The sequence below is a fragment of the Jaculus jaculus genome, chromosome 9, assembly GCF_020740685.1.
Source record: "Jaculus jaculus isolate mJacJac1 chromosome 9, mJacJac1.mat.Y.cur, whole genome shotgun sequence".
NCBI lineage: Eukaryota > Metazoa > Chordata > Mammalia > Rodentia > Dipodidae > Jaculus > Jaculus jaculus.
The window spans coordinates 6,639,369-6,659,733 of record NC_059110.1 but is presented as its reverse complement, the minus strand read 5'-3'; the positions used below and the strand labels follow the sequence as shown (position 1 = coordinate 6,659,733).

Here is a 20,365-nt window from a genome sequence, read left to right as displayed (position 1 = left end):
CACACTTTAGGTTTTTTGTTGTTGTTGTTGTTTTTTCAAGTCAGGGTCTCATGCTAGCCCAGGCTGACCTGGAAGTCACTATGTAGTCTCAGGCTGGCTCACAGTGATCCTTCTACCTCTGCCTCCTGAGGGCTGAGATTAAAGGTGTGAGTCACCGTGCCTGGCCAGTTTAGGTTTTTTGTTTTGTTTTGTTTTATTTTAGAGAGAGATGTCGAAAGAAAGAGAGAGAGAATATCAGCATACCAGAGCCTCCTGCCACTGCAATTGAACTCCAGGCACATGCACTACTTCGTACATCTGGCTTCATATGGGTACTGGGGAATCAAACTCTGGCTTTGCAAGTAAGTGGTTTTTTTTTTTTTTTTGTTTTTGTTTTTAACTGCTAAGCCTTTTCTCCAGCCTTGGTTTAGTATTTTTTGGGGGGAGGTTTTCAAGGTAGGATCTCACTGCAGCCAAGGCTGACCCAGAAGGCACTCTGTAGTCTCAAAGCTGTCCTTGAACTCACAGCGATCCTTCTACCTCTGCCTCTTAAGTGCTGGGATTAAAGGTATGAGCCGCCACATCTGGCTTGGTTATGGTATTTTTAATTAAGTTTTGGCTGTGTTGGAAAGTTTCTACTAAATCCCAGGCCTTTGAAGACTGGCTCAATAAATACTATCAAGAACTTATCCGGGCATGCCAGGTCCTCCAGCCACTTCTAAATGAATTCCAGACCCATGTGCCCCCTTGAGCATCTGGTTTACGTGGGTCCTGGAGAATTGAACCAGGATCTTTTGGCCCGGGGAAACGCTGAAGAGCTGGGGCGGGAACAATGTGAGAGCCGGAGGGTGGGGGAGGAACGCTGGCTTCTGGACTTGAAGAGGCTATTATGTTCATTTCCTCGCAGAGCTGGCTGTTACCTACGTGAGACCTGCAGCATGTTACGGCCATCAGCATTCCACCAGGGATGGTGAAGGAGGGGAGAGTAGAAAGTCAGCCAAGTACGAGAGGAAGGAGAGATTCAGTGGAAGGGGGATGAGGACGGAAGGGATATGAGAGGGTTCAATCGGGGGAGACCTGGACCCTGGATCAGCTCCTTCTAAAGCGGCAGCTGCCGTGCATCGTCGGGTCTCCTCTCACACCTCCAGCTGTGCATCTGGAACGTGGAACTCGGAAGCTAGCTGGTCTCTAAGGCCCTAAAATGCTATGGGTTTGATTCATAACAGTGATTCATAATGAGTCAACAAGAAAAGGGGTAAGTTATGTTCAGAATATCCTGCTTAAGAAAACAGACAAGCAAGCCCTCTATCGTGTAAATGCCTCAGAGCTGCGAGGATCTGAAAACCACTTTGGTGTTGAAAGATGTAAGGTTCTGTTTCTGGAGGAGTGACTTTCATGGAGGCGCTCACCTTGTGCCATGCTAACGGGGACTTTCTGTCCCTGCCTGGCCATGCTGCCTCTGCAGGGCCCTCTGGTTGGTTCCATGATTGCACACGGGGTTTCAAGGTCAGAGAACACGAGGGTCTGAAAGAGCAGATGGTACTGGTGTGTGTGACAGCACTTAGAGTTGGCATCCGTGCCTGGTTCCAGCTTTCCTTTGGAAACGGGGTGTGTATTAGTCACATTCCTCATTTGTGTGACAAAATGCCTGACAAAAGCACCTTGGGAAGGAGGGAGAAAGGAAGGAAGGAAGGGTTTATTTCAGTTTATAGTTTGAGGTCACAGCCCGTTATGACAGGGAAGTCAAGGTGGCAGGAGCTGAAGGCAGCTAGTCACATTACATTCGTAGTCAGGAAGCAGAGCGACATGAATTCTGGTGCTCAGCTTGCTTTCTCCCTTTTATTAAGTCCAGGACCCCAGGTCATGAAATCATTTAGCTCACATTCAGAGTGAGTCTTCCCTTCCCAAGTAACCTAATCTAGAAATTCCTTCACATACATGTCCAGAGGTTTATCTCCTAAATGACTCTACATTTTGTCAAGTTTACAATATCAATCATCACAACACCCATATCCAATTCCAACTTTCCTTCAAAATAAGCTTATCTAGGAAAACCAGCATTAGGGGTATGGAGCTATGGCTCATTGATGAAAGGTTCTTGCTTACAAACCCTGATGGCCTGGGCTCAGTTCTACAGCCACCCATGTAAATCCAGATGAGCACTTGTTGGCAGCAACAAGAGAACCTGGTGTATACACCCATGCCCACATGCAAATAAATAAAGAAAGCAAGCATTAGTGATTTATAACACAGAAAACATGATCTTTCCTTAGAACTTAGTGGTTTCAAATATCAAGAATTTGTTTATCTTAAAATTATTTCAAAGGCCAGGTGTGGTGGTGTGCAACTTTAATCCTACTACTCGGGAGGCAGAGGTAAGAGGTTTTCCGTGAGTTCAAGGCCACCTGAAACTACACAGTGAATTCCAGGTCCGACTGAGCTAGGGTCAGATCCTACCTTGAAAAAAAAATTATATCAAAATTAAATGAAGCCTTGTGATTTGAGTATGAAATGTCCCCCTCCCTAGAGGGCTTATGTGTTTGAATACTTGATCCCCAACTTGTGAAATTGTTTTGGAAGGTTGTGAAACCTTTAGAACTATGTCCCTGCTGATAGACAAAAGCCATTGAGAAGCCACTGAGAGACAGATCTTAAAGGTGATGTCTACCTTTGGTTGTAGCCCAAGCTTTCAGGTTCCCGATCTGCCAAGGTGTGAAAAGTGGCTTTCATGGGCTGCTTAGAGTAAGCCTCCCACCGTGCCTTCCCCACCATGGTGGGCTGTGTTTCCGGAAAGTCAGCCAAGACAAACCCTTCCTTCTTCACTGTCTTCAAGATTATTTCTGTCAGGTATTTTGTAACTAATTCAGAAGAGCTTTGAGGATCACATTTGTGCCATTTTTCTCTTCGCTGAAAATATATTTGCTTCTTTTTTTCATATGAACCCTTCAAAATAGATCAACTTCATGGATCTGACCTCCCTCCAAGAAACAAGTGGGAGAATCCTCTTACCTGGGGAAATGTCCTCTCTGTGTAATTCCATCCTCTCACCACCTATAGGTACTTTTTCCAAGTTTTGTCAGCTCCATTCTTATCTTCCTGTTCCTTCCTCAAACAGGCACTCTTACTTTAAGGACACAGATAATTCTTTCTCTGCACATCATTTCAAACTACCTTCTTTTCTTTTTGTTTGTTTGTTTTGTTGTTGTTTTTCTTAGAGGTAGGGTCTCACTCTAGCCCAGGCTGACCTGGGATAACTCACAGTGATCCTTCCTACCTCTGACTCCAGAGTGCAGGGACTAAAGGCATGTGCCACCACACCTGGCTCAAACCACCTTCTTGCTGATATGGGGCCCCTCTAGTGCCAGCTATCTATCTAGAGATTGGATGTTTGTCCCTTAGTGTGAACAAGAAGTGGACACAGAGATGCATAGAAAACAAAGGTAATTGGCTTGTGATGAACAAAAGCTCCCATAGGGACTGAAGGATCCCAGGGTGGGGGTGAGACCCCAGAGCTGGGACACCATGTAAGTGGGCTCCACAATTGGGGTTTTAGAAGGTGGCATACTTCCCTCTTCCCTCCCCTTATGAAAGTGATTAATCCAGTTCCACACCTTCTTCTTGGCCCTTCTCATTGAGCATTGCAGGAGGAATGTAAGTTCCACATCTTCTTCTTGGCCCTTCTCATTGAGCACTGTGGGAGGAATGTAAGTTCCACATCTTCTTCTTGGCTGTTCTCATTGAGCTTTGTGGGAGGAATATAAGTTCCACATCTTCTTCTTGGCCTTTCTCATTGAGCTCCATGGGAGGAATGTAAGTTCCACATCTTCTTGGCTCTTCTCATTGAGCACTGTGGGAGGAATGTAAGTTCCACATCTTCTTCTTGGCTGTTCTCATTGAGCTTTGTGGGAGGAATGTAAGTTCCACATCTTCTTCTTGGCCTTTCTCATTGAGCTTTGTGGGAGGAATGTAAGTTCCACATCTTCTTCTTGGCTCTTCTCATTGAGCTTTGTGGGAGGAATGTAAGTTCCACATCTTCTTCTTGGCTCTTCTCATTGAGCACTGTGGGAGGAATGTAAGTTCCACATCTTCTTCTTGGTCCTTCTCATTGAGCTTTGTGGGAGGAATGTAAGTTCCACATCTTCTTGGCTCTTCTCATTGAGCTTTGTGGGAGGAATGTAAGTTCCACATCTTCTTCTTGGCTGTTCTCATTGAGCTTTGTGGGAGGAATGTAAGTTCCACATCTTCTTGGCTCTTCTCATTGAGCTTTGTGGGAGGAATGTAAGTTCCACATCTTCTTCTTGGTCCTTCTCATTGAGCTTTGTGGGAGGAATGTAAGTTCCACATCTTCTTGGCTCTTCTCATTGAGCTTTGTGGGAGGAATGTAAGTTCCACATCTTCTTCTTGGCCCTTCTCATTGAGCTTTGTGGGAGGAATGTAAGTTCCACATCTTCTTGGCTCTTCTCATTGAGCTTTGTGGGAGGAATGTAAGTTCCACATCTTCTTGGCTCTTCTCATTGAGCTCCATGGGAGGAATGTAAGTTCCACATCTTCTTGGCTCTTCTCATTGAGCTCTGTGGGAGGAATGTAAGTTCCACATCTTCTTCTTGGCTCTCTCTTCTCATTGAGCACTGTGGGAGGAATGTAAGTTCCACATCTTCTTCTTGGTCCTTCTCATTGAGCTTTGTGGGAGGAATGTAAGTTCCACATCTTCTTCTTGGTCCTTCTCATTGAGCTTTGTGGGAGGAATGTAAGTTCCACATCTTCTTGGCTCTTCTCATTGAGCTCTGTGGGAGGAATGTAAGTTCCACATCTTCTTCTTGGCCCTTCTCATTGAGCTTTGTGGGAGGAATGTAAGTTCCACATCTTCTTGGCTCTTCTCATTGAGCTCTGTGGGAGGAATGTAAGTTCCACATCTTCTTCTTGGCCCTTCTCATTGAGCTTTGTGGGAGGAATGTAAGTTCCACATCTTCTTGGCTCTTCTCATTGAGCACTGTGGGAGGAATGTAAGTTCCACATCTTCTTCTTGGCTGTTCTCATTGAGCTTTGTGGGAGGAATGTAAGTTCCACATCTTCTTCTTGGCCTTTCTCATTGAGCTTTGTGGGAGGAATGTAAGTTCCACATCTTCTTCTTGGCTCTTCTCATTGAGCTTTGTGGGAGGAATGTAAGTTCCACATCTTCTTCTTGGCTCTTCTCATTGAGCACTGTGGGAGGAATGTAAGTTCCACATCTTCTTCTTGGTCCTTCTCATTGAGCTTTGTGGGAGGAATGTAAGTTCCACATCTTCTTGGCTCTTCTCATTGAGCTTTGTGGGAGGAATGTAAGTTCCACATCTTCTTCTTGGCTGTTCTCATTGAGCTTTGTGGGAGGAATGTAAGTTCCACATCTTCTTGGCTCTTCTCATTGAGCTTTGTGGGAGGAATGTAAGTTCCACATCTTCTTCTTGGTCCTTCTCATTGAGCTTTGTGGGAGGAATGTAAGTTCCACATCTTCTTGGCTCTTCTCATTGAGCTTTGTGGGAGGAATGTAAGTTCCACATCTTCTTCTGGGCTGTTCTCATTGAGCTTTGTGGGAGGAATGTAAGTTCCACATCTTCTTGGCTCTTCTCATTGAGCTTTGTGGGAGGAATGTAAGTTCCACATCTTCTTGGCTCTTCTCATTGAGCTCCATGGGAGGAATGTAAGTTCCACATCTTCTTGGCTCTTCTCATTGAGCTCTGTGGGAGGAATGTAAGTTCCACATCTTCTTCTTGGCTCTCTCTTCTCATTGAGCACTGTGGGAGGAATGTAAGTTCCACATCTTCTTCTTGGTCCTTCTCATTGAGCTTTGTGGGAGGAATGTAAGTTCCACATCTTCTTCTTGGTCCTTCTCATTGAGCTCTGTGGGAGGAATGTAAGTTCCACATCTTCTTCTTGGCCCTTCTCATTGAGCTTTGTGGGAGGAATGTAAGTTCCACATCTTCTTGGCTCTTCTCATTGAGCACTGTGGGAGGAATGTAAGTTCCACATCTTCTTCTTGGCTGTTCTCATTGAGCTTTGTGGGAGGAATGTAAGTTCCACATCTTCTTCTTGGCCTTTCTCATTGAGCTTTGTGGGAGGAATGTAAGTTCCACATCTTCTTCTTGGCTCTTCTCATTGAGCTTTGTGGGAGGAATGTAAGTTCCACATCTTCTTCTTGGCTCTTCTCATTGAGCACTGTGGGAGGAATGTAAGTTCCACATCTTCTTCTTGGTCCTTCTCATTGAGCTTTGTGGGAGGAATGTAAGTTCCACATCTTCTTGGCTCTTCTCATTGAGCTTTGTGGGAGGAATGTAAGTTCCACATCTTCTTCTTGGCTGTTCTCATTGAGCTTTGTGGGAGGAATGTAAGTTCCACATCTTCTTGGCTCTTCTCATTGAGCTTTGTGGGAGGAATGTAAGTTCCACATCTTCTTCTTGGTCCTTCTCATTGAGCTTTGTGGGAGGAATGTAAGTTCCACATCTTCTTGGCTCTTCTCATTGAGCTTTGTGGGAGGAATGTAAGTTCCACATCTTCTTCTTGGCTGTTCTCATTGAGCTTTGTGGGAGGAATGTAAGTTCCACATCTTCTTGGCTCTTCTCATTGAGCTTTGTGGGAGGAATGTAAGTTCCACATCTTCTTGGCTCTTCTCATTGAGCTCTGTGGGAGGAATGTAAGTTCCACATCTTCTTCTTGGCTCTCTCTTCTCATTGAGCACTGTGGGAGGAATGTAAGTTCCACATCTTCTTCTTGGTCCTTCTCATTGAGCTTTGTGGGAGGAATGTAAGTTCCACATCTTCTTCTTGGTCCTTCTCATTGAGCTTTGTGGGAGGAATGTAAGTTCCACATCTTCTTGGCTCTTCTCATTGAGCTCTGTGGGAGGAATGTAAGTTCCACATCTTCTTCTTGGCCCTTCTCATTGAGCTTTGTGGGAGGAATGTAAGTTCCACATCTTCTTGGCTCTTCTCATTGAGCACTGTGGGAGGAATGTAAGTTCCACATCTTCTTCTTGGCTGTTCTCATTGAGCTTTGTGGGAGGAATGTAAGTTCCACATCTTCTTCTTGGCCTTTCTCATTGAGCTTTGTGGGAGGAATGTAAGTTCCACATCTTCTTCTTGGTCCTTCTCATTGAGCTTTGTGGGAGGAATGTAAGTTCCACATCTTCTTCTTGGCTCTTCTCATTGAGCTCTGTGGGAGGAATGTAAGTTCCACATCTTCTTCTTGGTCCTTCTCATTGAGCTTTGTGGGAGGAATGTAAGTTCCACATCTTCTTGGCTCTTCTCATTGAGCTTTGTGGGAGGAATGTAAGTTCCACATCTTCTTCTTGGCTGTTCTCATTGAGCTTTGTGGGAGGAATGTAAGTTCCACATCTTCTTGGCTCTTCTCATTGAGCTTTGTGGGAGGAATGTAAGTTCCACATCTTCTTCTTGGTCCTTCTCATTGAGCTTTGTGGGAGGAATGTAAGTTCCACATCTTCTTGGCTCTTCTCATTGAGCTCTGTGGGAGGAATGTAAGTTCCACATCTTCTTCTTGGCCCTTCTCATTGAGCTTTGTGGGAGGAATGTAAGTTCCACATCTTCTTGGCTCTTCTCATTGAGCACTGTGGGAGGAATGTAAGTTCCACATCTTCTTCTTGGCTGTTCTCATTGAGCTTTGTGGGAGGAATGTAAGTTCCACATCTTCTTCTTGGCCTTTCTCATTGAGCTTTGTGGGAGGAATGTAAGTTCCACATCTTCTTCTTGGCTCTTCTCATTGAGCTTTGTGGGAGGAATGTAAGTTCCACATCTTCTTCTTGGCTCTTCTCATTGAGCTCTGTGGGAGGAATGTAAGTTCCACATCTTCTTCTTGGTCCTTCTCATTGAGCTTTGTGGGAGGAATGTAAGTTCCACATCTTCTTGGCTCTTCTCATTGAGCTTTGTGGGAGGAATGTAAGTTCCACATCTTCTTCTTGGCTGTTCTCATTGAGCTTTGTGGGAGGAATGTAAGTTCCACATCTTCTTGGCTCTTCTCATTGAGCTCCATGGGAGGAATGTAAGTTCCACATCTTCTTGGCTCTTCTCATTGAGCTCTGTGGGAGGAATGTAAGTTCCACATCTTCTTCTTGGCTCTCTCTTCTCATTGAGCACTGTGGGAGGAATGTAAGTTCCACATCTTCTTCTTGGTCCTTCTCATTGAGCTTTGTGGGAGGAATGTAAGTTCCACATCTTCTTCTTGGTCCTTCTCATTGAGCTTTGTGGGAGGAATGTAAGTTCCACATCTTCTTGGCTCTTCTCATTGAGCTCTGTGGGAGGAATGTAAGTTCCACATCTTCTTCTTGGCCCTTCTCATTGAGCTCTGTGGGAGGAATGTAAGTTCCACATCTTCTTGGCTCTTCTCATTGAGCACTGTGGGAGGAATGTAAGTTCCACATCTTCTTCTTGGCTGTTCTCATTGAGCTTTGTGGGAGGAATGTAAGTTCCACATCTTCTTCTTGGCCCTTCTCATTGAGCTTTGTGGGAGGAATGTAAGTTCCACATCTTCTTCTTGGCTCTTCTCATTGAGCTTTGTGGGAGGAATGTAAGTTCCACATCTTCTTCTTGGCTCTTCTCATTGAGCACTGTGGGAGGAATGTAAGTTCCACATCTTCTTCTTGGTCCTTCTCATTGAGCTTTGTGGGAGGAATGTAAGTTCCACATCTTCTTGGCTCTTCTCATTGAGCTTTGTGGGAGGAATGTAAGTTCCACATCTTCTTCTTGGCTGTTCTCATTGAGCTTTGTGGGAGGAATGTAAGTTCCACATCTTCTTGGCTCTTCTCATTGAGCTTTGTGGGAGGAATGTAAGTTCCACATCTTCTTCTTGGTCCTTCTCATTGAGCTTTGTTTGAGGAATGTAAGTTCCACATCTTCTTGGCTCTTCTCATTGAGCTTTGTGGGAGGAATGTAAGTTCCACATCTTCTTCTTGGCTGTTCTCATTGAGCTTTGTGGGAGGAATGTAAGTTCCACATCTTCTTGGCTCTTCTCATTGAGCACTGTGGGAGGAATGTAAGTTCCACATCTTCTTCTTGGCCCTTCTCATTGAGCTCTGTGGGAGGAATGTAAGTTCCACATCTTCTTCTTGGCCCTTCTCATTGAGCTCTGCGGGAGGAATGTAAGTTCCACATCTTCTTCTTGGTCCTTCTCATTGAGCTTTGTGGGAGGAATGTAAGTTCCACATCTTCTTCTTGGCCTTTCTCATTGAGCTTTGTGGGAGGAATGTAAGTTCCACATCTTCTTGGCTCTTCTCATTGAGCTTTGTGGGAGGAATGTAAGTTCCACATCTTCTTGGCTCTTCTCATTGAGCACTGTGGGAGGAATGTAAGTTCCACATCTTCTTCTTGGTCCTTCTCATTGAGCATTGTGGGAGGAATGTAATTCCACATCTTCTTGGCTCTTCTCATTGAACATTGTGGGAGGAATGTAAGTTCCACATCTTCTTGGTCCTTCTCATTGAGCTTTGTGGGAGGAATGTAATTCCACATCTTCTTGGCTCTTCTCATTGAACATTGTGGGAGGAATGTAAGTTCCACATCTTCTTCTTGGTCTTTCTCATTGAGCTTTGTATGAGGAATGTAATTTCCACATCTTGGCCCTTCTCATTGAGCTTTGTGGGAGGAATGTAAGTTCCACATCTTCTTGGCTGTTCTCATTGAGCTTTGTATGAGGAATGTAAGTTCCACATCTTCTTGGCCCTTCTCATTGAGCTTTGTATGAGGAATGTAAGTTCCACATCTTGGCTCTTCTCATTGAGCTTTGTAGGAGGAATGTAAGTTCCACATCTTCTTGGCTCTTCTCATTGAGCTCTGTGGGAGGTATGTAAGTTCTACATCTTCTTCTTGGCTGTTCTCATTGAGCTTTGTGGGAGGAATGTAAGTTCCACATCTTCTTGGCTCTTCTCATTGAGCTTTGTGGGAGGAATGTAAGTTCCACATCTTCTTCTTGGTCCTTCTCATTGAGCTTTGTGGGAGGAATGTAAGTTCCACATCTTCTTGGCTCTTCTCATTGAGCTTTGTGGGAGGAATGTAAGTTCCACATCTTCTTCTTGGCTGTTCTCATTGAGCTTTGTGGGAGGAATGTAAGTTCCACATCTTCTTGGCTCTTCTCATTGAGCTTTGTGGGAGGAATGTAAGTTCCACATCTTCTTGGCTCTTCTCATTGAGCTCCATGGGAGGAATGTAAGTTCCACATCTTCTTGGCTCTTCTCATTGAGCTCTGTGGGAGGAATGTAAGTTCCACATCTTCTTCTTGGCTCTCTCTTCTCATTGAGCACTGTGGGAGGAATGTAAGTTCCACATCTTCTTCTTGGTCCTTCTCATTGAGCTTTGTGGGAGGAATGTAAGTTCCACATCTTCTTCTTGGTCCTTCTCATTGAGCTTTGTGGGAGGAATGTAAGTTCCACATCTTCTTCTTGGCCCTTCTCATTGAGCTTTGTGGGAGGAATGTAAGTTCCACATCTTCTTGGCTCTTCTCATTGAGCACTGTGGGAGGAATGTAAGTTCCACATCTTCTTGGCTCTTCTCATTGAGCTTTGTGGGAGGAATGTAAGTTCCACATCTTCTTCTTGGCCCTTCTCATTGAGCTTTGTGGGAGGAATGTAAGTTCCACATCTTCTTCTTGGTCCTTCTCATTGAGCTTTGTGGGAGGAATGTAAGTTCCACATCTTCTTCTTGGCTCTTCTCATTGAGCACTGTGGGAGGAATGTAAGTTCCACATCTTCTTCTTGGTCCTTCTCATTGAGCTTTGTGGGAGGAATGTAAGTTCCACATCTTCTTGGCTCTTCTCATTGAGCTCTGTGGGAGGAATGTAAGTTCCACATCTTCTTCTTGGCTCTTCTCATTGAGCTTTGTGGGAGGAATGTAAGTTCCACATCTTCTTGGCTCTTCTCATTGAGCTTTGTGGGAGGAATGTAAGTTCCACATCTTCTTCTTGGTCCTTCTCATTGAGCTTTGTGGGAGGAATGTAAGTTCCACATCTTCTTGGCTCTTCTCATTGAGCTTTGTGGGAGGAATGTAAGTTCCACATCTTCTTCTTGGCTGTTCTCATTGAGCTTTGTGGGAGGAATGTAAGTTCCACATCTTCTTGGCTCTTCTCATTGAGCTTTGTGGGAGGAATGTAAGTTCCACATCTTCTTGGCTCTTCTCATTGAGCTCCATGGGAGGAATGTAAGTTCCACATCTTCTTGGCTCTTCTCATTGAGCTCTGTGGGAGGAATGTAAGTTCCACATCTTCTTCTTGGCTCTCTCTTCTCATTGAGCACTGTGGGAGGAATGTAAGTTCCACATCTTCTTCTTGGCCTTTCTCATTGAGCTTTGTGGGAGGAATGTAAGTTCCACATCTTCTTCTTGGTCCTTCTCATTGAGCTTTGTGGGAGGAATGTAAGTTCCACATCTTCTTGGCTCTTCTCATTGAGCTTTGTGGGAGGAATGTAAGTTCCACATCTTCTTCTTGGCCCTTCTCATTGAGCTTTGTGGGAGGAATGTAAGTTCCACATCTTCTTGGCTCTTCTCATTGAGCACTGTGGGAGGAATGTAAGTTCCACATCTTCTTCTTGGCTGTTCTCATTGAGCTTTGTGGGAGGAATGTAAGTTCCACATCTTCTTCTTGGCCTTTCTCATTGAGCTTTGTGGGAGGAATGTAAGTTCCACATCTTCTTCTTGGCCCTTCTCATTGAGCTTTGTGGGAGGAATGTAAGTTCCACATCTTCTTCTTGGCTCTTCTCATTGAGCTTTGTATGAGGAATGTAAGTTCCACATCTTCTTCTTGGTCCTTCTCATTGAGCTTTGTGGGAGGAATGTAAGTTCCACATCTTCTTGGCTCTTCTCATTGAGCTTTGTGGGAGGAATGTAAGTTCCACATCTTCTTCTTGGCTCTTCTCATTGAGCTTTGTGGGAGGAATGTAAGTTCCACATCTTCTTGGCTCTTCTCATTGAGCTTTGTGGGAGGAATGTAAGTTCCACATCTTCTTCTTGGTCCTTCTCATTGAGCTTTGTTTGAGGAATGTAAGTTCCACATCTTCTTGGCTCTTCTCATTGAGCTTTGTGGGAGGAATGTAAGTTCCACATCTTCTTCTTGGCTGTTCTCATTGAGCTTTGTGGGAGGAATGTAAGTTCCACATCTTCTTGGCTCTTCTCATTGAGCACTGTGGGAGGAATGTAAGTTCCACATCTTCTTCTTGGCCCTTCTCATTGAGCTCTGTGGGAGGAATGTAAGTTCCACATCTTCTTCTTGGCCCTTCTCATTGAGCTCTGTGGGAGGAATGTAAGTTCCACATCTTCTTCTTGGTCCTTCTCATTGAGCTTTGTGGGAGGAATGTAAGTTCCACATCTTCTTCTTGGCCTTTCTCATTGAGCTTTGTGGGAGGAATGTAAGTTCCACATCTTCTTGGCTCTTCTCATTGAGCTTTGTGGGAGGAATGTAAGTTCCACATCTTCTTGGCTCTTCTCATTGAGCACTGTGGGAGGAATGTAAGTTCCACATCTTCTTCTTGGTCCTTCTCATTGAGCATTGTGGGAGGAATGTAATTCCACATCTTCTTGGCTCTTCTCATTGAACATTGTGGGAGGAATGTAAGTTCCACATCTTCTTGGTCCTTCTCATTGAGCTTTGTGGGAGGAATGTAATTCCACATCTTCTTGGCTCTTCTCATTGAACATTGTGGGAGGAATGTAAGTTCCACATCTTCTTCTTGGTCTTTCTCATTGAGCTTTGTATGAGGAATGTAATTTCCACATCTTGGCCCTTCTCATTGAGCTTTGTGGGAGGAATGTAAGTTCCACATCTTCTTGGCTGTTCTCATTGAGCTTTGTATGAGGAATGTAAGTTCCACATCTTCTTGGCCCTTCTCATTGAGCTTTGTATGAGGAATGTAAGTTCCACATCTTGGCTCTTCTCATTGAGCTTTGTAGGAGGAATGTAAGTTCCACATCTTCTTGGCTCTTCTCATTGAGCTCTGTGGGAGGTATGTAAGTTCTACATCTTCTTCTTGGCTTTTCTCATTGAGCTTCATGTAAGGAATGTAAGTTCCACATTTTCTTCTTGGTCCTTCTCATTGAGATTCATGGGAGGAATGTAAGTTCCACATCTTCTTCTTGGCCTTTCTCATTGAGCTCCATGGGAGGAATGTGTGCTTCTATCTTACCTACCTGTCTGCTTAATGTCGAGCAGCTTTTCTCTTCCCCCGCTGGGTGCACCCTGGGGCCTGAGGGGGAAGTCACTTTCTTGTCAGATGAGTCCACAACAGAAAGCCCCTTCCTCCACTTCCCCAATTCCCAAATGTCCCAAGTTGCAGCCCTGGTGGGTGGGTGCCGTCTCCACCTGGTGCGCTGCTAGAGCCTGCCCTGTTGGGGTGTGGGCCACTCTCCCCAGAGCACTGGGGCTGGGGCTGCAGGAGGTGGTCACTGTCATCACAATGTCCAGGGCCAGGCTCTGGCACAGTGGCCACATCTTGGGGCCCACTGACATCCTCTTGCCCTGTCAGAAGGACACTGAGCTCCAGGTGCAGGAAGCAGGACCTGTGTGTGACTGAGATGTCACCTGCCTTGGGCTGCAGGGCTAGAGGCGACCACAGCTTCATCATCACGCCTGTCTAACTGCCCTGGCTCGATGCAGTAGGAAACACTCTGTGATGTCCAGTGGACACAGGTGACAGGTGTCCAGAGCCATGCAGCTCCTCACCACCCTCTCAAGGGACTGGGGCTCTCTTTGGTTTACTCTCCAGGAAACACAAACACCTATGCTTACGTGTATTCAACAGACCCTTTCAGAAACCTATGATGAGCAGGTAAACCCAAAGATGCCGGAGTTGCATGGGGTGTGATGATAACATGCTCTGAGGCTTCTGTCTTGTGGAGAGAGAGCTAAAAGTCTCAGAGAAGTGAGGGTTGTGAAATGTGTTGGTGATGGAACAGGACTGGAATCCAGTCGCCCACAGCCCAGCCTGAGCAGGCTGGTGGCAGCCTCACTTTCTGTAGGCAGCAGCTCCGAGAAGGTCAAGGACAGGTTTGTCAGCCCTACATCCATGTGAATCAGCTGTTCCTGGGCAAGTATGCACACTGTCGCCCCACCCCACGCCCCCAGAGGCAAAAGACCCCCATGGAAGCTTCCACACACAGGTTAAGACTTCGCCAGTCTCAGCAACAGACATTTAGGAGATACCTTGATGGACATTGTAGGTGTTTTCAACTTCTGGCCACCAGGGATAATGCTGTCTTGACTTAAATTTTCAAAATAAGCCAACTCAATCATTTAAGAGAGCCAGCCTTTGTGCTTCCAAAGCTCAGAGCTTGTGCCTTAAATGTTTTGGAAATCAGCCAGGCATGGTGGTGCACACCTTTAATCCCAGCACTGGAGAGGCAGAAGTAGGAGGACTGCCATGAGTTCAAGGCCATTTTGAGACTACATTGTCTACATAGACTACATAGTCCGAGCTAGAGTGAGCCCCACCTAAAAAAAAAAAAAGAGTTTCATACATATGTGATGCTATGGGAATTAATGTGTGATGCTATGGGAGCCTCTTTTCCCTCCCTAGACAGGCAGAGGGTGAGGCAGAGGAGGCTTACTGCCTCAGCCACTCCTGTTAAACCCTGACAGGGCACCAAGATCAAAAACTCCTAGACAACACATAATTTGCGCATGTAACAAAGTTTCTTTTTATCGAGGGATAGTCTTGCTCTAGCCCAGGCTGACCTGAAATTCACTCTGTAGTCCCAGGCTGGCCTCAAACTCACGGTGGTCCTCCTACTTCTGCCTCCCAAGCGTTGAGATAAAAGGCATGTGCCTCCACACCCGGTATAAGATTCCACTTAATAAAAATAAATAAATAAACTTCCACACCGTTGGATCTACACTCATAGAGGAAATGAATGCCTTAGAGTACCCCTAACCACTAGGACTAAGAGCTGAGATCAAGAACGGCTAGATGAGGCCAGAGCGAGGGCTGTGGGCAGTTTACAGAGTTCTCTGCAGGGGCTCAGAGAATAGCTAGGTGCCCTTCTGGGTGACCAAGAGAATCTGCTGCTTTGGGAACTGGGGCAGAGCCACATGGGTCAGGACATGAGCAGCTGTGTGCGGTGCTGCTTGGCATTTCTCTCAGGGCATCTTGGCAAAGACTTGTGGGAAGCATATTCCAGAAAGTTCTAGGCATGGACAGGTGGGGCTCACGTGTCACAGGTGGCAAAACAACTTGGGATCACATTAAAAAAATAAACAGCCAGAGATACGAAGGTTCTTGATGATTACAAAACTATTTCATCCCTCCAAGTTGTGATTCAAGCTCTCTTCTGCTTATCAGCAAAAGGTGGAAAAGGAACTCGATTGGCTTGGGGGCGGTGGGTGGGGGTGAGAATTAGTGTCTCCCTTTGTAGACTAGATAAGGGAAGTGAGTCCCTGCAAGCGGTAGTCAGAGCATGGACCCTGGGCTCTGGGCCCAGGAGGATTCTGACCATCATCTGCATCAAGGTTGCTTCATCTGTAAAAGGAGTGCTGAGGGTCAAGACTCCTGGTGGTGGCAGGGAGGGAGCTGTGCTTTGTTTAAGTATGCTCTGATAGAGTCCTTCTCCAAGTTCCTCACCTGGGAACATTCTGGAAAAGCAAATTCTCAGGCCCTACCCGCACCTACTGGATCAGGAGCTCTGGGGTGTGGGCCACTGAGTGCTGTAACCTGACAGGCCCTACAGGTGATTCTAGAAGCACTGCTTTCAGGGACATGCGAAGATAAAGCTGGCAGCATGGTGGCATGCAGCCTTACTCAATGCGCTGGGCAGCTGATAAGTGAATGGCACTGATTCAAAATCAGAGATGGGGAAGAAATAGACTCTAACTTCAGCACTACCCCAGTGAAGTTCTCACGCATAGTTTATTCATGTGTATCATCCCACATATTGCAATGCAACCAAGTATTTAGTTTGTCCTTTGGGGATTTTCAAGGTAGGGTCTCACTGTAGCCCAGACTGACCTGGAACTCACTCTGTAGTCCCAGGCTGGGCCTTGAACTCATAATGATCCTTCTATCTCAGCCTCCCAAGTGTTGGGTCTGAAGGCATGCACCACCACAGCTGGCTAATTTTTATTTATTTATTATTATGACTATTATTTGTTTTTTTTTGAGGTAGAGTCTTGCTGTAGTCCAGGCTGACCTGGAATTCATTGTGTAGTCTCAGGGTGGCCTTGAGCTCATGGCAATCCTCCTGCCTCTGCTGAGATTAAAGGCGTGAGCTACCACGCCCAGCTTAGTTTTTATTTCTAAAAAGAGCCAGTAGCATGGAGAACTAGCAATCCCTATTTGACTGACTTGTGTGATAGACAAAAAGCGGTCAAAAGCAAATGAAGTCAGATACTAGTTAGCTTATAGACACGCATGTGGATTGTTTCACAATGCCGTGTCACTAGGATTTTCAGGAACATAACTTGTCAAACATAGATAAATTTAGACTTACGTATATGGACTATGTTAGTCACAGTGTTGTGGGAATGAACTTTATTGGGGTTTTTGAGTCATGTAGAGTACCCCCTCACAATTCTCAGTTGTGTGTGATCGTGCAGTTTTCTAGTGTGTACAGATGAGGACGGTTTCCAGCTAAGACATGAATTCCGTGGACCACAGAGATGGTTCTATGTTATCTGGTGGGCACCAGAATGTTCTTTTGAATGGTTCCTTCTCCGTGTGACATAATGTCTTAATCTAGGCTGACGTTACACTGTGTGACAACCACATCTCCCACATTCATCACTGCTTTTTATTTTATTTGACTGCAGGCCAAGATATGTATTGAATATTTCTATTTGTTTTTTTCTTTTTTTAACTCTAAGAATTAAGTCCTATTTGCCATGATGCAGTGCCTTTCAAATGAGGCTGCTTTTTTTTTTCCCTTGAATTAAGGAACTTAATGGCTATAGCTACATTTGAAAAGACTTAAAGGATTCAAATGGTGCTGTGTATTTACTTTTTCAGAATTAAAAAAAAATGACTTGGAATTCAGGCTCTGCTAAGTGGCCCAGCATGTGCTGCAGTAGGGGACAACTATGTGGCTCTTGACAAGCGTGGTCCCTGCTTTGAAGGTCTCAGGAGCCAGCCACAGCATGCCGCCAGCTTCCTGTCTCCGCCCATCCCTATTGCTCTTCAGCTTTAATGGGTGTACGTGCTCAAGGTTGCCCTTTTTGGATGGAGCTAGCAATGGGTTTATGGAAAACTATTATCTGTGGTCCCTAGGGGCATTTTCAAGGTGACTAGAGTCGGCTGGGATCTCAAAGGTGACCGTCATCTTCAATACTTCCTTCAGCTAAGCATGGATGAGACTCACAGCCAGCACTGGCAATGCTCCTGACCTGGGAGACGCTTTCCTATTGCCAAGGCACAGGTTAACTCCAGTTCTGTCCCACTGGAGACCCAGGGGCGCATCCTCCTGGAATGGCGTCTTCCCCCCCACCCCCACCCATGGGCTGTTTTCTTCCTGTCGCTCTTCATTCTGCCTCCTTCACTTTTCCTTCTCTTCTTCCCAAACGCTTATTCTGCAGGGCCCAGATTTTTATCCCTAGGCCTCTTCTCTGCTTACTGTCACCCCCAATGTTGCACTGCCACCCTTAACAAATAAAAGGACCTCATTCACTCCAGGTTAAATTTAGATTTCAGGCCAGCTGTGGTGGTGCACCCCTCTAATCTCAGCACTCGGGAGGCAGAGGTAGGAGGATTGCCGTGAGTTCGAGGCCACCCTGAGACTACACAGTGAATTCCAGTTCAGCGTGAGCTAGAGTGAGACCCTACCTCGAAAAAACAAAAAAAATTAGGTTTCGGATCAATGACTCAATTTGTAGGACAAAGCTTGTCTCAAACAGTGAGCGGCCCCAAATGTTCACTGGCCAATCAGAAGTAAATATCCCATGAAACAGACTGACTTTAGTAATTGTTTATTTCTCATCCAATTCAAATGTAATTGGCTATACTGTGGGTGCTTCTCATACAGGGGGGTGCTGCCAGGTTTGTGCTGGCTGCCCAAGTGTCTGTCCCTAGCAGGGATCTTCTCACCTGTATGAGAGACTCCAGCCACCTGTTCCCCACTGTGCCTTGGGACGTTTTGTTTGTTTGTTTGTTTGTTTTTTGTTTTTCGAAGTAGGGTCTCACTCTAGCCCAGGCTGGCCTGGAATTCACTATGTAGTCTCAGGATGGCCTTGAACTCATGGAGATCCTCCTACCTTTGCTTCCCAAGTGCTGGGATTAAAGGCATTTTTACTTAAGTTTTTAAGAAAGATAGCCCTAGGATGGGACAGTAGCCCGGTGTGTGAAATGCTGTATGATGAGCGCGAGGACCCGTGGTCAGTCTCTAAAGCTCATGTACAGTGGCCACATGGGCACGGGCCCGTCATCCCAGCACTGGGACGGTGGGCATAGGAGGGTCCCTGGGCCTCACTGGCCAGCCAGCCTAGCCTAACTAGTGAGCTCCAGGCCCATGAGAGACCCTGTCTCAAAGAGAGGGAGAGAGTGTTCCTGAGGAATAACAGCCAAGGGTGCCCCTACATGCACCTGAACCCACACATGTGAGCACAGATAATCCCACTCAGGCACATGAGGAGAAACAACCTGGAAAGTATTATATAAAAAGTGGGGTGAGGGCTGGAGAGAAGGCTTAGTGGTTAAGCGCTTGCCTGTGAAGCCTAAGGACCCCTGTTCAAGGCTTGATTCCTCAGGACCCACGCTAGCCAGATGCACAAGGGGGCGCAGGTGTCTGGAGTTTGTTTGCAGTGGCTGGAGGCCCTGGCGTGCCCATTCTCCCTTTCCTTCTCTCTCTCTGCCTTTCTCTCTGTGTCTGTCTCTCTCAAAATAGATAAATTAAAAAATAATGAACAAAAAAAATTTTAAAAAAAAAGTGGGGTGAGAGTGTCACTGGACCCCTTTGTAGAAATCATACTAGGGAAAGGTACAAGGAAAAAGTCATTGAAATACCCCTTAGATATGGTTGACCTACAGAGATCAGAAGTAAGCCACTTAAAATGCAAGAATGCTAGAATGATCTCTTACCCCACATAGCAACGCCCTGGATGAGGACCTGTGGACTTAGGTTGGCAATGGTCATTTCTGGGGCCCTGGCTCTTTCTTACCCAGAACCAGCCCCACCAGACACTTCAAGTTTCCTGAGGAGACAGGAAAGCCTACGGCAATTTTCTAGATGTAGTTTTCTTTTACCTCATGAATGATTCTTGTTCCTCTCCAGGCCTGAGTCTGGCCAGAATCCTGCCAGAGATGTTGTCTGAAGCTGTCACTGTCACCTCCCTAAAGGGACAGGTCCCTATCACACCAGCCCCTGTGTCTTTCTTCATCTCAGGCTGACCCAGCCTCCCACGCCTCTGGTCGCCAGCCCTTTGACATTCCACCATGCACAAGCCTTGTTCCCTCACTGTGAGAGCCTTTACTCCCCGCTTCCCTGGATCTGTTTTCCTCTTGAGAAGTGGCTCAGTTGAAGGACATTCTGTTTCCATTCTTGCAAGGTTTTCATTTCCTCATGACCCTCAGACCCAACTGCTTCAGCCAAGGACATCAAGCCCCATGTATAGGGACTGCTTGGCGAGGGGAAAGAACATGTTATCATAAAATGTCAGCCGCCCACCTATCATTGCAAAGCTTGCTAGAAGGATGAAAAAAGAATTCAAAACCCTCTTTGAATGAATCCAGTCACTTTGAGTCAATCATCTTGAGAAAATCATTATTGTGGTTATATGCTCAAAATGTCTAAATCAGAAAGGAAATTTGATTGCCTCAACACCTTTGTATAAAGCAGGAAAAATAAAAGAAAACAAAAGGTCATTTATTGTATTGTCATCACTCAATATAATTACAGATACTGCTCCAGCCAATTCCACTGTACTCTTGAGTGTGTGTGCGTTTGTGGGTGTGAGCATTCAGAGACATCAGTACACAACAGATCGCCTCCAACACAGAATGGGGAGGAGGCAAATGGTGCAGAGAGGAGCCAGGCCAAGCTCTTGGACACGTCCCCAGTTCATGTGCTTTCTGGCATTAGGATATTTCTTTTTTTTTTTTTAATATTTTTGTTCATTATTATTTATTTATTTGTGAGTGACAGAGAGAGAAAGAGGCAGATAGAGAGAGAATGGGCTCACCAGCGCCTCCAGCCACTGCAAACAAACTCCAGATGTGTGTGTCCCCTTGTGCATCTGGCTAACATGGGTCCTGGGGAATCGAGCCTTGAACTGGGGTCCTTAGGCTTCACAGGCAAGTGCTTAGCCACTAAGCCATCTCTCCAGCCCCATTAAGATATTTCTTTAGCCCTCCCTACAAGAAGAGTGGGTCATGTTTGCCAAGAGCTTTGGTTTTTGTTTATCCCCAAGTGGCTTTAAGGAATAAGAGAAGAGCATACTGTGATGCTCT

The 20,365-nt window shown here is 45.7% G+C and overlaps 1 long non-coding RNA gene across 1 annotated transcript; it reads left to right on the top strand.

The window, feature by feature from the left end:
- The first annotated feature begins 281 nt into the window (after positions 1 to 281).
- LOC123463564 lies at positions 282 to 19,692 on the top strand. The gene is made up of 3 exons (XR_006638987.1): positions 282 to 341; positions 887 to 1,234; positions 19,191 to 19,692. It is a non-coding gene; the product is annotated as an uncharacterized LOC123463564 (long non-coding RNA).
- Positions 19,693 to 20,365: the final 673 nt, after the last annotated feature.